Consider the following 19,471-nt stretch of genomic DNA (forward strand, 5'->3'; position numbering starts at 1 on the left):
ACCTGTTTGAGGCCCAAAGACATAAAACTCTCACATTTCACATAAAAGAAAAAATGAATCCAGATGAATGTGGCAGCAACAAACAAACAAACTCTGCATACACATCTCAGGATCAGCTCTTGTAATAATACCAGGTTTCCATCCATATTATAACAGAATAATGTACCGGAAAATAACCAGATTTAATTCCAAAGGAATGCTCATTTCCATTCCAGTTATACTAAATATTAGGAGCTGGTTCATTGAGGTAAACAGTTGGTGGCAATAATTCTCAAGTCAATCCTACAACAACTGGAAAACATGATGGAGCAGTAGTATTTATGTTTGTTTAATTCATTTTAGGAAAGTTACAGCGTCTTGATTGCTCCACATAGATCTAAAGTTTAGTTTAAGTTCCTGTATAACATGATTTATTTGCCATTTCCATGAAACTTTACTGCATTTTGCTTTTATTGATACACAAACTTTTCCATCTCAGCCAAGTGTAAAGACTTTGGTCTTTGTCATTTCCACTCAAGTTATTTTATGCATGTAACCCAAGTTACATGCAACTGTATTTGCACAGTTACAGATGTTACTTAAATACATCACCTGCAAAATTTTTGAAGTTTAGACATTTACAGAAGTACCTTGAATGCATCACCTGTAAGCTAGTGGTCCACGCAGCTGAGACAGGTGTCAGGTCTAAGGAAAACTTCAATAATTTGTCGGTTAAAATGTCCAGGAGTTAGTTATTGGTAGGGAGAAGAAACTACTAAACTACCGAGTAGTTGTGGGAGAGAAGTTACGTGCGGGAGGAGCGTTTCCGTTCTAATTAACGTGGTTTATCCAGGTGAGTTAGCTACCCGAATTAGCGAGTTAGCTTTAGCATTTCGTTTAGTTGTTTGTATTGTTTTTAACTTCAGGGAAGGTCATAGAGGAAGACCAGTTAGGATGTTGTGTGTGTTGTGAGGTAAATACTAAGTAATAAGTAACTGATTGCAATCAGCCGTTAAGCCGTCCACTTTTGTCGGCTTTATTGCGTCTTAGAAGCTAAGCTAAACTAAGCTAAGCTGAACGCTACATTGACAGCTGTTGCTTTAGCGTAAGTAAAACTTCGTTAAATCATGCTTCGTGAAACGTGACTATAAAAATTATTATGAAATTGAGAAGCAGGTGTCGCGCTCCTTGATGACATAATAGAAACTTTTTTGTCAGAGTCACAGCCAATGGGAAAAGTCCAACAACCAGCCATCCAATGGTTTAATTCAATCACTCAGTCAGTCTCAGTCATGGGCTGGGCCTGCTATTGCAATTCATAGTTTGTTCCATATATAACTGTGCTTGTATGCATACTTGATGCAGGCTCTTTTCTCTGAGGGATGATTCTTCAGGGTGACAACGTTGGGTTTGGTCTGCTGTCGAGATCATCATCGCAGACTGTGGATACCTCCGCCCCTTCTGATAGAGTGCTGTTCCAAGGAGAGGTAGGAAGCAACACTTTTTCTAAGATCTCAGGTCATTTGCCTTTTTATGGACCCAGGATGAACTCAAAAACATATTTAAAAGGAATTCAAGACTGTAAATAAAAATTGATTGATTACAGATAGGCATAAGGATAACTAATAACTCAGGAGCGTTCAGATTAAAGGAACTAAAACCTTAACCTAAAAGAACTTAGAAAGAGCAAATCTTAGAGGAACAAAGACTGGTGATTAAAACACCTGTAATCGTAGGCCCGGTAACCCCAGATATTCAAAAGTGAGATACTGAACCCAGAATGGATGACATAGATAATAATAATAATAATAATAAATGCTATAGGTCATAGTTGAAGTTGAAAACACGCATGAAAAAAGTGTGACAATCTCTGAAAGGAGACACAAAATAATATTGTGAATCATCATTGTAGATTTTTAAGGGATGTTTTCATTCTGTCATATGTGCACATTAATCAGTAAACAAAGAAGCAGTTAACTCCAGATGATGTCAGGCATTCAAAGTAAAACCTGCAAAAATCTGCACACTGATAGTTTCCCTCTAATTCGTATTTATTGCACCATTTAATTTAAATGCTCAGTGATTATTCACAACACCAACATGTGTGGGCTCTTTGTTTAATTGTTCATCCTCGTGTTTAATATGTTTTATTGCATCTCATAAAAAATCGGGGATGATCTTAATATACTGGGTAGAGGTGAGTAGTAATTACACATTTTAAACCTTTAAGCGTTGCTGGAGCACGGCTCTGTGTTGAGTTTATGAAAGCTGATGAAAACCCAATGTTTTCCGCCATAAAATTGCCCCCGTCAGTTCTAGTTAAGCCAGAACAAAAGCCTCTTGGAACAAACATGAGTTGCACTTTTAAGGGAATGTGTTACAGCACCAAGGTGCTTATTCGTTTTTTGTTTCAATCAAATATATCTGACCTGAGTCTAATGGTTTATAAGAAAATGTCAGGTTAGATTACATCAAAGGAAAGCTGCCTGGCATTGTTTCTGGGTGACTGTATGAGAAAGGATTGTCTGACACCAGTAAGAGTTGTAATGGTACCAGCTTCTTTTATTTGATTAAAAGACCTTGTATGGGATTACATGTGAATGTGTTTGCCCAGTTCAGTTACTGATTATAAATTGAACTATTCAAGCATGAGTACAGACCACGGAAAGGATTCAAAGCCAGTCTACCTTTCCTCACCTAAAGCTAACGATTAATAGAAGCTCTCTCATGTGATGCCATCCTCAGTAAGAATCTGCCAAACATTGGAGATCCAAAGAGGAGTAGTGCCACCAAGCCTCAGACCAGCTGTATGTGTTATTTAAGGTGGTGAGCTGAAAGTAAAACGTAGAGTCCTGCTGTGTTATTAATGAAATGCTATACCCCACCACGCAGTGCCTGCTGCTTGAAATTCAAAAGACTGCAGTTCATAAGGGAGACAAACATGAAAAAGGAAGGTGAAACCATGTCGTCCCTGCCAGTTTACACCTGAAAACTGCTTGTAGCTCCAAGGATGAAGAGGTGGGAAGGTAGAGGCAGGGCCTGTGTATAACTCCAGAGCTGAGGAGTTTAAACTTTATTGGTTTGACTGAGTGAGATGAAGTTTGATGAGGTGAAACGCAGCAGAAAACTGCTTTAAGGTGAGTTCTGACTCACCTTTGTGAGCATTATTAGAAAACTGCAGGCTGTGACGTCAGAGAGAATCAGATAAATGGTAAGACATCTCTCTGTTGTATATGTTTGTCGTTTTCCCAAGTGAGGCATCTCTCACGTTGAGCTGAGTTTAGTCGTCTGAAACAGCTTGTATGTCAGTGTGTTGCATTACAGCATCCCCTTCTTATCTGTGTGTGTGTGTCTCCCCCTCTCGCTCTGAACATGGGTTAATTGAATTTATGGTAATTTATGAATTTATAATTGATTATTGATGGCCATTATCAAAGGCAAAATCAGTGTAGAAAGACGGGGCTGGCAGTAGCAGCGATGTAGCTGTACACTGCACAGGCAGTGTTTCCTGGATGTAGGCTGATGTCCTTCATTAACGATAAAACTTTTAACAGAGACTGAAGCTTGGCAAAGCTGCCAAGCTAGAGCTGACATTAGCTATTTCAATTCTAACATGTCGCTCCTCTGTAGATTGACTTTGACTCAGCAATTGTGTTAAGTATTCTGCCTCTTGTAACTACCCTAGCCAGTTAAGACCCTTTGTTGGAAAGATATTTTGTGATCTGCCAGTCTGCTCCTTTAAAGCTTTCTACTGCCCTACAGCTCTTGAAGAGAAAAACTACCTCAGTGGATAGAGATGACTGAACCCTTGGGTGCAGACATTAGTAACATTTCCAACAGACTCCCAGTCACATTTTGTCTAATTCCAGCAAGTGGAAATTCATCCACTTTTTGTCAGTTTTATGGAAGCAAAGGACCACTCACCATTTGTCAGTTTCTGTCCCTTGATGCCACAAAACACAAGTGTGTTAAAGAGGGGCTCAAAACGTTACTCAGACATAATGGGTATGTGTTATTTTTTGCACTGAGCCACTCCTTGGTTTTTGTCATTTCTACTTGAAGTGTTTGCTAATACATTTTTCAGACAAGCGTAAAGCACTCTTGCACTGGAACAAATTTAAGTGTGATAAATTGGAGTGCATAGCTGGTCAGCAGTGATGAAACAGATCCCATCCATTAAAGGCTAAAATACTTGGAGTAATGTAAACATGGAGCTATAGAATGTTTGGCATACATAAGCCAAAAGCTGTTCTGTAGTTAATTTTTTCGCATTACCACAGGCAGAATTCATGCTAAACTAACTTGGTGACTCATAAAAATAAATGCTGAGCGGTCCCATGCTCTGTGGATTAGCATCCATCTAATCATCTGCACAATTTGTAATTTATACAGAGCCACAACCTCAGTAATGGCCTGTCTAATGGCTACTCGTGGGTCAGGAGGCCGAACCACATGTGGATACTGTGCTAGTTAATCCAGTGACTCGGCTCTCACTCCAGGATGTACTGATGAGTGATCAGTCGGCATTAAAATCCCATCAGACACATATTTGATCATATTAGATCATATTGGAAAATCTTAATCTCTTTGGAGACACATGCACACTTATGCATGTCTGAATGCAAAATTAAAAAAGTGACTGATGGGGTGTTCATTTGTAAAATTCAGATCTGCATCATATTCATAAGTGAACAGTTTGTAGATTAAAAAAATCTATCTTTTGTGTGATGTGACTGACTGCATCAAGAAACAGTCATTTAAATAGAGCTCCGACTTATTTCTTCTAGATCAGTAACCAACAAAACCTTTCCTGCTTCTTAATACAACTGGATGTTTTACTCTACTTTCACAGCACTTAGATCAGGGTTTCTAGGTATAGCTGATAGGTAGCCATGTTGCTAATGCTACCGCTAGCAGCCAGAAACAAACAGATTATTCATTGTCTGTTTGATAATCTAAACATGTTTCCTGGCAGTGACCTTTCTAAAATGAGCAGTGGTGAAACTTATGTTCTTTGTGACAGTTGCACCAAAGTTGATACCACGTGGAAAGTTATCTATTGCCACTTAAATTAACTCAATTAAAGAAGATCAGAAGGGATGGGTGTAATTGTAGAGAAAGTTCTATCTTAAACTGTGCTTCAGATTTATCTACTGAAAAAAAATGATGGGTCCTGTCAGCAAAGCAGGTCCCCTCTGCATGATTAAAGCCCAGAGGGAGTTTGGTTCAAGGATGGACATTTCATGACGACCAGCCACTGCAGTTTCATTACGGACTTAAAATTCCCAGGTGTCGTTTAGCTTTGGGCTGGCCAGAGGAAATGTGCTGGTGTGGTATGATCTGTGCTGCTGGCAAATTCATCAGACCCACAGAGCTGTCCTGCGGATGTCAGGTTTTAAAAGGCTTGGAGCATTTGTAGGTGAAGATCAAACATATGCTTACACATAAGAAATACACATACAAATTGTGCCTAAAAAAGTATCAGCTGCTCTTAAATCTCTGCGTGCATCAATGCGTGACTTCAAGCTTTCAGTTCTGTGTCTTTGGTGAGGAGAACAGTGCTTAGGTTTCCTGCTGTTGCTGAAAGAAAACATTCAAACTCCGATAGTCCCCAAGGAATCCTGAACCACACAAGCACTAAAACACTCACAGTTGCTCACTGCACAGCAATCCTCTATGACCTGCAGGTATAATACCCATTCATGTGATGTTCTAGCTTTACTACATGCCTCATCTAAAGAATTTAAATTCCAAAAAAAAAAAAAGAACTTAATTGATCGTATTAAACTGAAACATCTGACAGCTAATGGAAAGTCCTTGCGGGCAGTTGTCAGTCAGAGTGCTATGATTGGTTTAGATTTGTGGAAAGGGGGAATGAGGAGCTGGCAAATTGTGAGAAATACTTGGTGAAGTTGTAATAGGAAGAAACAGTCATTACTGTCAAATCATCGGAATTTGTGTCAGGTTTCAAAAGAGTGAAAACAGGAAAGAAAGGCAAAGGATAGACAGCACTTATGTCTGAAACCAAGAATGACATTTAGCTGGTTTCACATGACTTTGCCAGATGAAGTAATATTTTATTTCATATTTATTCCAATGTGAAGTTGATGAGATAATCAGTCTATTCGGACATGAGCATAATACCTTAAACAGAGATCAGTAAATCTCTATGTGATTTTCGTGACAACAGGGTGAAATACAACAGATGACAGGACCGTGACTGCTTTCACTCCCATAAATCCTCCAGCTCTGTGCTTGCTTTGAAATACTCCACTGCCCTTATGTTTAGGTTTTTGAGTGAAGACATGAGTTACAGGCTCCTGTAATTTTATTTATTCTGGGTGTGCAGATGCACTAGACTGTAATGAAATCAGCCTGAGGCCACAGATAACATAGTATTCTCATAATTATAGGTAAGGTGTATTAATGTATGTATTACGGCCTGTGTCCATCAGATATATAAACTGGGTCTGAAATATCTGGAATATTCCAGTATTGGGTGTTTTAAACATGCACTAAAAGTTTTGTAACATTGAGTCTCTCTCACCATTTTTAGTCTCTGTTTATTTACTGTTGCCAAATGGCTCCATTAAAGCATGCTGAAGTAGTTGAGTACTTCCTGTTTTCAGTGTACCCATGGGTGTACTGGCAACTGTTACTGAGTTTCTACCATAATATCCTCCATGAGCTTTGTGTGGCACAGCCGCTGCTGCACCTTCAGCTGCTGACCATGTTGATAAATGGGCTAATGCACAATAACCATCTTCCTGTTATTTGTGAAACAGCCTTACTGACAAAAATACCCTAACATTATAGATTATTTATAGTGTAGAGACTGCAAGATAATGAATATCCTAGCAGGCTCTCAATGTTATTTATACTCTAAATACATACTATTTTCAGAGTAGGGCCATTCTTAAACTGTCATAGAAATGTGTACAGTATCAGCTCATACAGCTACTTGAACCCTTTTAGCTCAAGTAGCTGTTAAGTGCTCGACCACTTATGGCTGACATTAATGACTTGCCATAAACACTCTTGAGCAAGTCGACTATGAATGTCAGTTTAGTGTTACAATATGAGTTTTGTGGCTTCATTTGTACATAACACATGACACCTAAAGTGTGCTGGGTCCAGGGTGTTTCAAAAGTATGTTCCTTCTGTTCCATGGTCTGACTATGTTAACTAATATCATGTATTATGGTATTTTTGTAATTAAGTGTTTGCACTGGTCCATTCATTTATCTCAGCTCAGAAATACTGCAGTGTGAGAGGGAATTAAGCACAAATAAATTGATTTATAATTGTTTAAATGGTTTGAAAGTGTAAGTGTTTGGAGGAGCAGCTGCTCTGGGGTGAAACTCCATGTGTGTGTTACCTGGAACTATAACTAGAGAATCATGAGAAACTTTTGCTGTCATCAGCGACATGTTCTCACTTTTGTAAATGCACATGAGGCATTAAAGAACAGTAACTATAAGCTATTCTTTGTGCTATTACACAAGACCCTTATTTCAGTTTCTATGACTACTGCATCTGAAGCGCATTCCTGAAGAGAATCCACATCACCTCTGTCTTATAACCATGGTGATGGCCCTTTGTTTAGTAGATAGGTTTGGATGCCTTGCTCAGGGACAGTCTTTGCTGTCATTCATTCGCTTTGTCCACCCACATTTTCTGCCACCTGTGTTATAAAAGCAATGATACACAATCGACTTACAATAAATAATAAGTACACATGTCAGGATGTTATGGCTACTTGTCTGACCTGTGTCTCTCGGCCCTTTGAAGTTATAAACATTTATTCAAAGATTTATGGCTGCTGCCAGCTTTTTCCTGCTGAATACTCAAATAGGGTAGTGAGAGACACATTTAAAGTAGACATATGGTCTAGAACAACACTGAGCAGCATGTCATCCACTGCGGTACACATATATATATATATATGTGTATATGTAACTACGGTACTCAAGAAGACTTTAAAAAAGCAAAGCATGTCCTGTAATTTTTTATAGACCTTTTGACTTGTCACAGCAGGGAAAGCATAGCAATAATGACTGACATATACAATGGCTGTATTTATTTTCCTTTTCCTGTTCATGCTGCTTCACTGACACTTGAATGGAATGGAGCCATGGTTAATATTGTTTGTTCTACCTGTGGTTTCCCTGCTATGACAAGTCAGAAGAGTTGTGTTAAGTTCACATCTGGAATTGTGATTGTCCTCGCAACACTCGTGCTTACCCACACATTTCTGTTTTGCACCAGATGCCGACAGAGAAGAAAATATCATTCACAGGGTAAAATATACTGTGGATTTACATCACATCACAGAACTTATTTCATATATCTCATGTAACACTGCAGGTAGTTTTGCCTAGAGAAAACAAACAGAAAAACAGTTACTATTCTGTGCAGTAAAATGGATTTATTTTATCCAGTGGATAAATTATTGAGTAGACTTTGTGTTTATATTCAGAAGAGACTTTTCCCCTGTATTAGTTTTCTTTAGAGGCAATTAATTTCCCTTCAGTTGGATTTTTTTTGGTAATATAATAGTATTATAGCTCAGGCAGAATCCTCCCTTACATGACACCTTAACATTTCATAGTTGAAATGCTCTACATGAAGTCTTCATATAAACTGACCAAAAACAGTCATATGTATTAGTTATGTGAGTGTGTATTAATTATCTGAGTGTGTTTAAATATGTGTGTACGATTATCTAACCTCAATCATTCCTGACACAAAGGCTGTTAAATGTCTCGCTGTGATGATTTCAGCTGTTCTAAACCTCATGTTAAGTTCAACAACTGTTCCTCTTCATGTTCCACTCAGCCATCAAATGATTTTAGCACAGATGAGTGAATCTACATCTAGCAGACAAATATACTTAGAGTAGTCCTAGCAGCAGAGTGGGAATTTACTGTGAAAGATTTGTCATATTTCCCTTTTTTTTCTTCTTATTTTATAGCCATTTATATTATATAGAGGGATACCTTGTGTTTGGTGTACCTGCATTCTCAAGGCTGTTATTGAAAGGCCCCTAGTTTTTAGCAGTGCATTTGTTACCAAGGAAACTACATCTGAGCAGCAGCACCAGCAGAAAAAAGTCTCATTCATAGACTCAGACAGAATGGTTTAATGCTCCTCAGTCACTGCCAGAGAAATTTCAGAAATTAGGGACAGGGATTTTACAGCCTTTTTTAATGAGGAGAGTAAGCAAAGTATTAGTAGTATTTTTCCACTTCACATCAGGTAGAATTTGTATTTTTTGGCTCAGGTTCATATATCCATGACCACTCCGATATAAAGCATGTAACACCACCATCCCATGATCTTTCAGGTACCATGGCTATCCTCACCCCAGCTGACAGATCTCTTTTCCTGTTCTCTATATATCTCATCACTGTCATTGGAGTTATCCGAGGGCAGACAATATTTGGAGATTACAAACACTTGTGTTTGCTGCAGTCGAAGGTGTGCTTAGTAAATAAAAGGCTGATAAGATCGTACCTTCAGGAACTCCTGATTTACAGAGGTTGATGTCAGAAACATTCCAATTCAGGTTGACAAACTGAGGTGTAGAGATAAGATAATCCTGGACATAAGCAACCACCTCCACAGGACACAAGCAACTGTGAAAGTAAATAAGACTTAAGGTCTTGTTGACTTCCATTGGCTCTATCTGTTGGAGAATTTCCCACTGTCACATGAGGTGATGTAGCGATACAAGTCATACATGCTGAATACCCAAGTGGTGGATTCAGTGGTGGTGGTGGTGGAAACCAGTCCTACAAAGTCTTTGGGACTGCACAGACAACAACAGCATAGTTTCTGATATCATCATGATAATATTATTTCATCAAAGTAAACGCTAAGATCCAGGAAAACGGTGTCATTGCTGTCCTGTTGCTCTGCCCTCTGTTTTTATCAAGTCTGTACCTCCATCACTGTTGGTTTTGTGGTTCGGTCGTCTTAAGAAAAGATCTGGTTGTAAAGTTTACAGCCAGCTGAAGCTGGGTGGTTAATTTTTAATTGCAGTTCTTCTTCTTCTGAAAACTGAAAAATCAACAGTTATTTTCCCATATCTCTGCTTAATGAATGTGGTTTAATATTGCCAGTGGAAATAATGGTCTGAACTATGAAAATAATAACCAATTTAAAAATAAGGTAAAATTAATTTTTAAAGACCTATAAAAACACCCATCAGGAATACCTTTCTCCTCACTTTCCTCAGTAGTTTTGATTATTATTATTACTATTATTATTTATGATTCTCTGTACTTCATATTCACTGCTACTACCTTTTGATCGAGGGTATCTTGGCAGTAGCTACCAAAGGAATTGAGACGATTTATTTTCCAGTATTCTCTTGGCTTTTACCTCTGACCATCAAGGCTACCAAAGCCCTAAGGCCATGTTGTTTGGAATGCATGTACCTGAAAGTTTACTCCATGTGCCTGCACACACATGAATGTGCACTACAGTTGAGGGAAAATAATATATTGGACTAGGTGCGTGTTTCAGGCTTGAACAGTGGGGTGTATCCGGTCACTGACTGACAGCAGCTCATTAGGGCTTAATATTTACTCAACTGGGCATTGCAGTCAATAACACTTATTGAAGTATGATTTTGAGCTATATTCCATTTTTAATTACATTTCCTGCTCTCTGATTCAGAGTGGATATGGAGGTGTTGAGCCAGGCAAATAACTCGCAAAACTTTTGTTCATTTAATCCAAATTGCATTCATCAGATGTTTCCTGTTTTTGTGCTGCTTTTTTCTTGTGCCCTGTAAAGTGGCCTGAAGAGTATGCGTGGTCCTGAAATGCTGATCAGCAGTGGATCCCTTGGGACGCCAGTTAAGAGACTGCACTCAGCAAAGAAAGAGAGAGACAGGACTCAGCACTTTGTGCTATAAAGTAGAGTACCCTTTGCATGTTGTTAATTTAGTTGCTCATCTTTTGTTTTGCTAATGCCCTTGTGACAAAAAGCTGTGCAGGTTATACAGTTTTCCATATGGAATATTGCAGCTGGCAATAGATAAAAATACTATAATGTTGCACTTATTATAAAACACACTGAATAAATTCACACATTTATGCCGTTAAGTTGATTGATACAATATAAAGAATGTCTTATATGCTTCCTGGTTTTCACCATCACAACCAACCAACCAACCAAGTCATCCTGATGATTAAAATCTGAGCTAAAGGCTATTGGCTAATGCGTACACTCTGAGATCAAATGTACAGTAAATCATATTAGTGCTTAAGGTGTACATTTCAGTATCTGCCCCAGTCCACTTGATCCATCAAAGCACAATATCACAGATACCAGTGACCCACTATGTATGTATGTGTGTGTGTGTGTGTGTGTGTGTGTGTGTGTGTGTGTGTATGTATTTTTTTAAACAAAATTTAGGGGATTGTGCTAAAATGGTTGATGGTGGGGAGAGGATGGTTGTAGTGGTCAGCAGTGGGTGAATTGACTCTGTTATTGTGCAGAGTTCTTAGGTCGTTTTAGCAAATGGTGCCCGTGCTATCAAAAAAAAAAAAAAAAAAAAAAAAAAAAAAACCTGTGGAAGGAAAATGTTTCATAACGTTTACTTACTACTAATTCTTGTAGTTACCAACAAATGAGTCAGGGACAAGAACTAACAACTAATTAGCAACCTGTAACGCTAGTTCCTGAATCACTTTGAAGGACTTCTGGACTATATTCTGTATGTATTATATATATGGCAGTTATTTATGAGGCCAAGCAAAAACATGTACTCCTGTTGCTGTTGGCAGTTTCATTTCTTTTCAATTCACCTCCCACCCTGCTGTTTATTGTCTTGTTATATCACCCGTTCTAAATCACGGCTTCATACTGGCAAATCTCCATGTTAAGAAAATGCATGTTGACCATCCTGCTGTCCTCTTCAATGTCCTTCTGGTGCTTGTGGTCTCTAATCTTAGAGGCACTCAATGCTTGTGGCCCATCACTTCACAGACCATTGAGATTGTTTGTAATATTAGGCTTGACCCATTAGATCTCTTATGTTCCAGTTGCATGCAATGATGTGCTCTTTGGACACCATGACTCCCATTTAAACTTCTAAGGTCTGTCCTTCATTAACAGAACCACCACTGAGGGTTAATGACTGTGTCCAGAATATTAGAAGGGCGTGTAGATACACTAAACAGAAGAGGAAAGCTTACAAATCAAGATGCAATTTCAGTGTCATTAAAGAGCTTTTGAAGTCGTTAAATGACACTTTAAACGGAAGAGAGAAGAAAATTCTTCTCACATCTTGGCACTGCAAATTCACACAACCCCAAGTTGCTATTAAGGACCTTAAACTGTCTCACTCATTGTGATCCCTGTTCCAGAGACATCTCTTCCATTGAGGGAGATGAGTAATTTATATCCGTTATGAAGGATCGCTCAGTCTTTGAAAATTGTCAGTGTGTTTTTGGAAAGAATCATAGTATGGAACCGGTGCTTCTAGTTTTAAATGAATTTTTTGAATGACATTGTTACGCTGACAATTCAGAAATCAATTTATGCATAATTCTTTTAGACCTGTCCTCGGTTACTTCACTCACATCCTACAGATATAAGATCCTGAATGTCAAGGTCCTGCCTTGTCTCATCATATATTTTTGACTCTCTCCCTCTCAGAACTCTCAGAGCAGTCATGTTTTTCCTCTTCTAATCTGTGATTTTTATTTCCTGCCCTCTAGTCAAAGCTCAGCACATCTCACCAGGACATGTGATAATGAAGAATGCTTCAGAGGAGGTTTTATGTCACATCATTGGGGCTTTTGAGCAGGTTTCTTCAGATAACCACTCAGTGGTACAATGTAAAATAGAAGTTATGATTAACCCAATTAATTACACAGATTAAGATCTTTCCTATCAAGGACACAGAGACACTGAGTCAGAGAGGTCAAACATTTTTTTAATAAGAGTGCACATAATTTACATCACTCGTTGTCTTCAGTTGTCAGAGAATAACAGGATAACAGCGTCAGTTTAGCACTATAATGTAGCTCCAGGTGTTATGTCACCCACAGAGAGAATGCAATTAAAGATAAATACAACGGCCAAGGACAAACAAACCCCTCATGACTGGACTCTGTGTGTGTGTGTGTGTGTGTGTGATCCCTTATTTTATCAAAACACAGCCTAATTAAGCAGGTGGAGATTTACGCAGTGTGCTAAAGAATGGCTGGCTACAGTATAACAGCTTACAAGATGACTGTCCCAAGTGGCTACATTAACATGCATGAAGAAGTCTATTCTTAACCCTTTAATTCATGTATTCAAAGTATGATTTGATAGCAATATATAAACTATACAAGCGGGTTAACCAGGCTGTGCTTTGGGTGATAGTTCTGATTAAACCTGATTTCCCTAGATTGGCCCTTTTAAGAGTAAATATTTTTAGGTTTGAATGGAATTGGATTGACAGCAGGTGACTTTCAGTTTAATTAACTTACTTACTATCAACAACCAACTCTGTAGTGCAATGCAACATTTAGTTACTTTCAGCTTACTGTTTTGGTTTTTTGGCCAATGTAATATGATTGAGTCTCTCTCATCAACAGCTCATAATTTTATATTAAGGTGCTCACGGAGAAAGCAAAGTGAATTTTTTGCCTTGTGTCGTTTACATGAATTTGACCATTTGTGTTTATTTGCTCCAAAGAGTCAACACACTCAGTGTGCAGATGTTAGTTGTAAGCTAGCAATGATGTGTCCTATTGTCTCTGTACATTTATGAAGTAGATTCATAGAGCCCCAAGATTTGCTTGAATTTTTCACTGTAGTTGAAACATTTTCAACTATGCGTCTTTGCAGAAATCCATGCCGCCCTAGGTGAATTTACATTCAATTGCATCATTAACTTTGTATGCAACTTTGCCTGAACACAAGCTTTGACAGAGAATGGTACCTGCTCCACAACAAGTAACAGAATTAAAGCAAATGAGTCCCTGAAACTTGAACATGTAGCATGTAAAGACCCAAAATTTGGCTGAGGACTCATAAAGTCAGAGAATATTAGACTAACATTCTTCAGGTAGCCAGAAAGTACTCCAATGAAATGATAGCATTGCTGGATGTATAAGGTTGGTTTAACCACAGTTTTGATCTTTTTCCTCCTAGCTGTCAAAAACCATTTAATTCAGCCTGAGGTGAAATACCCTGGCATGCTTTTCTCTCAGTCCTTGTTGTCTGACAGCTTTCTGATGCAGTCTTGCATATTTGGTAGTATATTTGTAGCGACGGACTGTTTTTCAGACTGACTGAGAGGTCTCAAGGGTTGTTTGACAGTAAATTGACCTAAACACACCTGAGAGGTTTGACTGAAGTATTATGTAAGTATTTTTGGTCCATTGAATCAGATAAGTCAATCATATATGATAATTAAAGGGGCACTCCAACAGAGTAGTATGGTTGGATGACTTAACAAAAAATCTAAAGGAACAGAAGCCCAGATATCCTTTTAGTCCCAGTATGGGTTGAGAGCCAAAAATGCTAGATTCCCTAGTTACCATTTGTCAGACCTTCTTTCTTTTAAGTATTTCAAGCTCTTTGCCCCTTGCTTGTAATCTAGGAAGAATTTGAAGCCCAAGCTGAGATAACGCTGATGAAATCATCAGGTTTATTGGTTCAGACTTTTGAAAGCTCTCTCCAACAGAACACATTATACAACTGTTTCACAGGCTGAGCAGTTCTCTTAATAACAAGTAAACTGATCTCGATGTGTAAAAATGGTCGAGTGGCCCCTTAACTATTATACAAGATTAAGCAGACAATAACTTACATCTAGAAGCAGCTGAATTGAACTCTATACATGTTGCGTACCATGTGTGACAGTGCAGGCAGAAAATACAACCAAATTTTCTGTGTTGAACTTGCACGATTTAAAATCTGTAGCTCAGTTATTCAAATGCAAGGAATGGGGCCCAGGACCGTTACACTATTATACAGGATTATCACTTCTGTCTCATGTCTTCCAAGTAACCTACTGCTCAGTCAGAGGATAGAAAGCAACCAAATCTTGTCATGCTTTTTGGCTTGCAGGCAGTTCTATCTGTGGCCAGTCGGTTTGTTTATGACATGGGAGACTCAATCACAGGGTATGAAATCTGGCTTTACTCTGCCATGCATTAGCATATTGATTTCTCATGAACCTATATACAGTGTACATGTATACAAAGCCAGCAGGCAACATCTATAAAAGCCTTTTGAACATCTTCAAATCCCACGGTCAGATCTGTGTAAATTTCTCCCATTTTCAAGCTCTTGCATACAAAACCTCCCAAATCCAAGAACAAGATTTCTTCAGAGGATAGCTTGGTTAAATATGCATCAGCCAGGCAATGTTTGCAGCTTGTCTGCCGCTGTTCTGGGAGTTGAATCAATAGAGATGTAACAGCTTGGTTCCTACCTGCAACTCTGCTCACGCTCTTTGTATCCTTTCTTGTATCAGAGCTGAAACCACAATGTGATCAGGCTGGCCTGAGAAGACAATAGAAACCTCAGAGGAGCCTCACAGATCTGAGAAAACACATATCAAAAGCGCTTTTGGCTTTTCCAGTGTTTAGTCGGGATGTTGTAGAAGTTGATAGCGTTGCACAGTAGCATTAAGTAACAGTATCGACATGCAAAGGAATTCAGATATCTGTAAACAAATGAAATACATCAGAGGAAGTACATCAGCAACAATATCTATATGGAGATATTTTTCCTCAACCAATATATTAAATTTTGATTAGTCTTTTTACAATTTATTCAGTAATGTAAGTAAGTTTTTCATGTTCTCATGGATCAAAAACAGGAACACCTAGTTTTGTACTGATGTTAAGGCTGGAGTTATTCTGTATTCTCCAAATTGACCCCCCCCCCAAAAAAAAATCCCCTGGAAAAAACAAAACTAACAGTGGGTCAGTTTACCTTTTGAAACTTTACGGCTTTTCTGTAGCACTCCACCCAATCTTAAAATCTGTTAATCTTTAAAAATGAATCAAGAACATGTAGTTTCTTTTTTTGAATAATAATACAGTTGAAACTGCAGATTAATATGTATCTGGTGCTCCATAGTGAGCATATCTGGCAGCAGGACAGTGTATGTGATTGAGTGATTGTTGAAGGAGAATCATACAGAATATTGCCAGCCTCATCGGGTGTTTAGACAGAAAACAGAACAAAAGTTGAGTCAGGTTAAAGGGTTTTGCCATAGCAACACAGCGGTTGCATTCAAATGAATGAGAAGGCTGTGTTTTTTCAATCAGAACTGTTTTCTGTTGAAGGCCTTTCCTATGAAGGAATAGTTTGACATTTTGGGAAAAGCGAGATGAGAAAATCAACATCATTCTCACGTCTGTACCGTAAATATGATACTATTACCAGCAGCCTGTTAGCTTAGCACAATGACTGGAAACAGGGAGGTGGTTAGCCTGATAACAAAATCCACCTACCAACAACTACAATGTGTCATTTTTACACTTCAGTTTTTGCACAGGTTAAACAACAGAGTTGTATGATGGTAATTAGGCTTAGAGTTGCTGGTAGGTGTAGTTTGTTAGCTCTGGACAGGCTAGCTGTTTCTTCCTTTTTCTAGTCTGTGCTAAACTAAGCTAACCAGCCACTAACTGCAGTCTTATATTCACAGTACACATATGGAATTGGTATCCAGCATTTCATTTAACTCTCAACAAGAAAGTGAGTAAGATATTTACCAAAATTTCAAACCTCTTTTTTTAACAGTTAAAAGACATTCACGATATCGTCCTAGAGTGATCATTTTCTACAGCTGAAACCCTTTTCCATCTTTCATGGATTTAACATATCACATTGCACACTTTTCACTTCAGGTTGACTGATATTACTGTAACACTAATAGAATTTAATTTCTTTTTTGAAAATCAAACAACCAATGCCTTTATAATGTCGTCCTTACTTCTTGTGCGTCAACTGCATTGTTGTCACTGTGTATCTTCTCTCAATCACCAAGAAATAACAGTTTTAGAGACACGTACACATGCAGGCCAACACAATGCAACATGAAGGACAGAGGGTAAACATATGAGAAAGCATAAAATTTGAAAAGTTCCCTTTTGTTATGTAAGACACTGATCTTTCTCCCCATGCCACAGGAAGGTGTCTATTTTATACACCGTCTTAAACAGCAGCAGCCAGCTTCTCATTCAGTTCCCGCTGGTGTTTATACAATGCTGTTGTTTCCACACATATTGACCTGCAAATACAAAAGAAACTTCCATCTTTTTCATCCTCTTTCACAGTTGTGGTGGTGAGGCGCTCAGGGTCTGCTACTGTTTGTGTCATCTCCAACAGGTTCTTCCTGTCCTTCTTCCTGTCCTTCGTCTTCCACAGCCAGCACAGCTCTCATATCATACCTATCAGGGAGACACAGGACAGAGGGTAGCTATTAATACTGTGGTTGTAAATCCCCTAAACACACACACACACACACACACACTCCCCACTTTGTTTGCAGAGCATGTTCTCACTGGAAACAGCATGCGGGTAAAAATAGCAAAGAAGTAGTTATCAGTTCCTGTGTGCATTTAGAAAGGTAAGGCACAGCTTTTTTGGGGGGGTTGCTTAAACACACTCATACACACACAGAATTCAAACTCAGAAGAAAGAAATCATTATAGTGTGATTTAGAGAGCATAGTTAATAGGATTGCCTGGCAGAATCAGATTAGCTGTGAACAGTGTCTGTGGTGTCTTTGGTTTCACTGCCATTATCCCTCAGGTGCAATTTTTATACCAAAACATAGTTTATCCTCATACATTATGTATAATCGCTTTAGATGAACCAGCTCTCCAGGATGGAGTTTTGCAGAGCTGAACATACAGCCTTTGTATCAAACTCAGAGGTGCCTTCATGAGTCTTTTTTTGACAGAAAGAAATGTCTCTGTTGTCATATCCTGAAAAGTTTTACCTCCGTTTTAACTCAAAATGCTGAGCCCCCCGAATTAGAAGCATTCTGCACTTGTGGTGGAGCAACAGACTTCTGAGGCATTTTTTTTCCTCACATAGAAAATAGAATGTAGCATTCGATTGTGCTCCTGCACTACTCAGTAGGCAGTTTGAGGGGGATGAAGGTGTTTGCAAAATGGCCAAAAATCTCTTGTTAACCAGTTGGTCTGATGCGACTTAATGGAAACGATAGCTGGCTAATTGAAATGTTACAATATTTTGAAAGCATATAGTATATAGTACCGCTACTCCCCAACCAAGTGCAACACTATCAAGATCTTATCTGTAATCCGCATTTGAATCATTATCACCTCAGCATATATGATGGCAGGTTTTTCAAATGTGGCCGCTTGCTTCTCGGTCAGACAAACTGGTTTGTTTCAAGCATACCTGCGTTTTATTTTAAATCAGTTTCACAGCTTTAAACGTCTTCAGACCGCTCACTTTTATACAACTGTATCTGCATAGTTATATGCAGATACAATTACAACTCCCCTTCAGCTTACTCGAATCAAATGGAAGTGGGTCACATGCAAATTCATTCATTCAGTGACTATTCATCTGTTCTCACAAGATTTTTTTCCCCACTACACAAACAGTAAATAAAAAATGCACTGGATTTGACACACGTGTCTAATTAAAGAACACACTGTATACAATGTAAGCATGGCATCAGAATCACATCAACCCTCATTAATCTCACAATAATCAACACTAAATCAATCACAGTACATCACATCATTGTTGATTACTGGAGTACTGCTGTAGGATATATTCAGAACCATCTAATTTCTAGGTTCCCGCTTCAGTGGGGTTCAAGTCAGGCCTTTTCTGGGTTTAATATAGGCAGGTTCAAGCATCATCAGGCTCAAAATATGATCGCTTCTTACTTTCAAACTACTTTCAACTTAATTTTCTTTTTCAGCCAAAGAACTGACATCCCTGCCCTTCTTTTTTGATCAATGGGACTCAGTACAATAAAGAAAACCTAGATATATGAATTCATTTGCTGATTGCAGCATGTTGATGAAGTAATTAATTATTCAAAGGAGATTATTTCTTTCAATATCTGCAAAAATGTAATCAGTGCTCTGAGCGAGAAAAAAGGACTGAAGAATCAAAGGAAAAGGCTGATCCCATAATATAACCTGTACCAGCCGTTTGAATAATAATATTTACAGCCATGATATGAAAAAGCTGCTACTCTGTTAATTTCATCACTCCATTTTCATTAATCTTACTTTGATGAAAGTGAAAGATGAAAGATCAAAATGATGATCATTTCTATTCATGAAACAAGAAATTACAAAGATGAATGGGAGAAATGATACAGTCATTGCTGTTCAGTATATTTAACACCTATCTAATTTCTGCCTCTACTTCTTACAGTATGGTTCATGTCAGGACTTTCCCTATTTAAATGAAGGTACCTATAATTCAGCTTTCAGCATATGTGGGTGCATTCTTTGACTTACATTCCATT

The 19,471-nt window shown here is 38.4% G+C and overlaps 1 protein-coding gene and 1 long non-coding RNA gene across 2 annotated transcripts in view; one reads left to right on the forward strand and one right to left on the reverse strand.

Annotated features, from left to right (window-relative positions):
* The first annotated feature begins 653 nt into the window (after nt 1-653).
* The window catches only part of LOC108872656 (uncharacterized), a 30,662-nt gene continuing 11,844 nt past the window's right edge, over nt 654-19,471 (forward strand). The window contains exons 1-2 of the long non-coding RNA XR_001959261.1: nt 654-832; nt 1,345-1,466. This is a non-coding gene — a long non-coding RNA (uncharacterized LOC108872656). The remainder of the gene's footprint in view (nt 833-1,344; nt 1,467-19,471) is intronic.
* Nucleotides 12,911-19,471, reverse strand: part of LOC108872655 (urotensin-2 receptor) — a 45,653-nt gene continuing 39,092 nt past the window's right edge. Inside the window, exon 4 of the mRNA XM_018660457.2 lies at nt 12,911-17,396. The gene's annotated coding sequence lies outside the window, so the exon portion shown is untranslated. The remainder of the gene's footprint in view (nt 17,397-19,471) is intronic.

Source organism: Lates calcarifer, linkage group LG23 (genome assembly GCF_001640805.2).
Source record: "Lates calcarifer isolate ASB-BC8 linkage group LG23, TLL_Latcal_v3, whole genome shotgun sequence".
NCBI classification, from domain to species: Eukaryota; Metazoa; Chordata; class Actinopteri; family Centropomidae; genus Lates; species Lates calcarifer.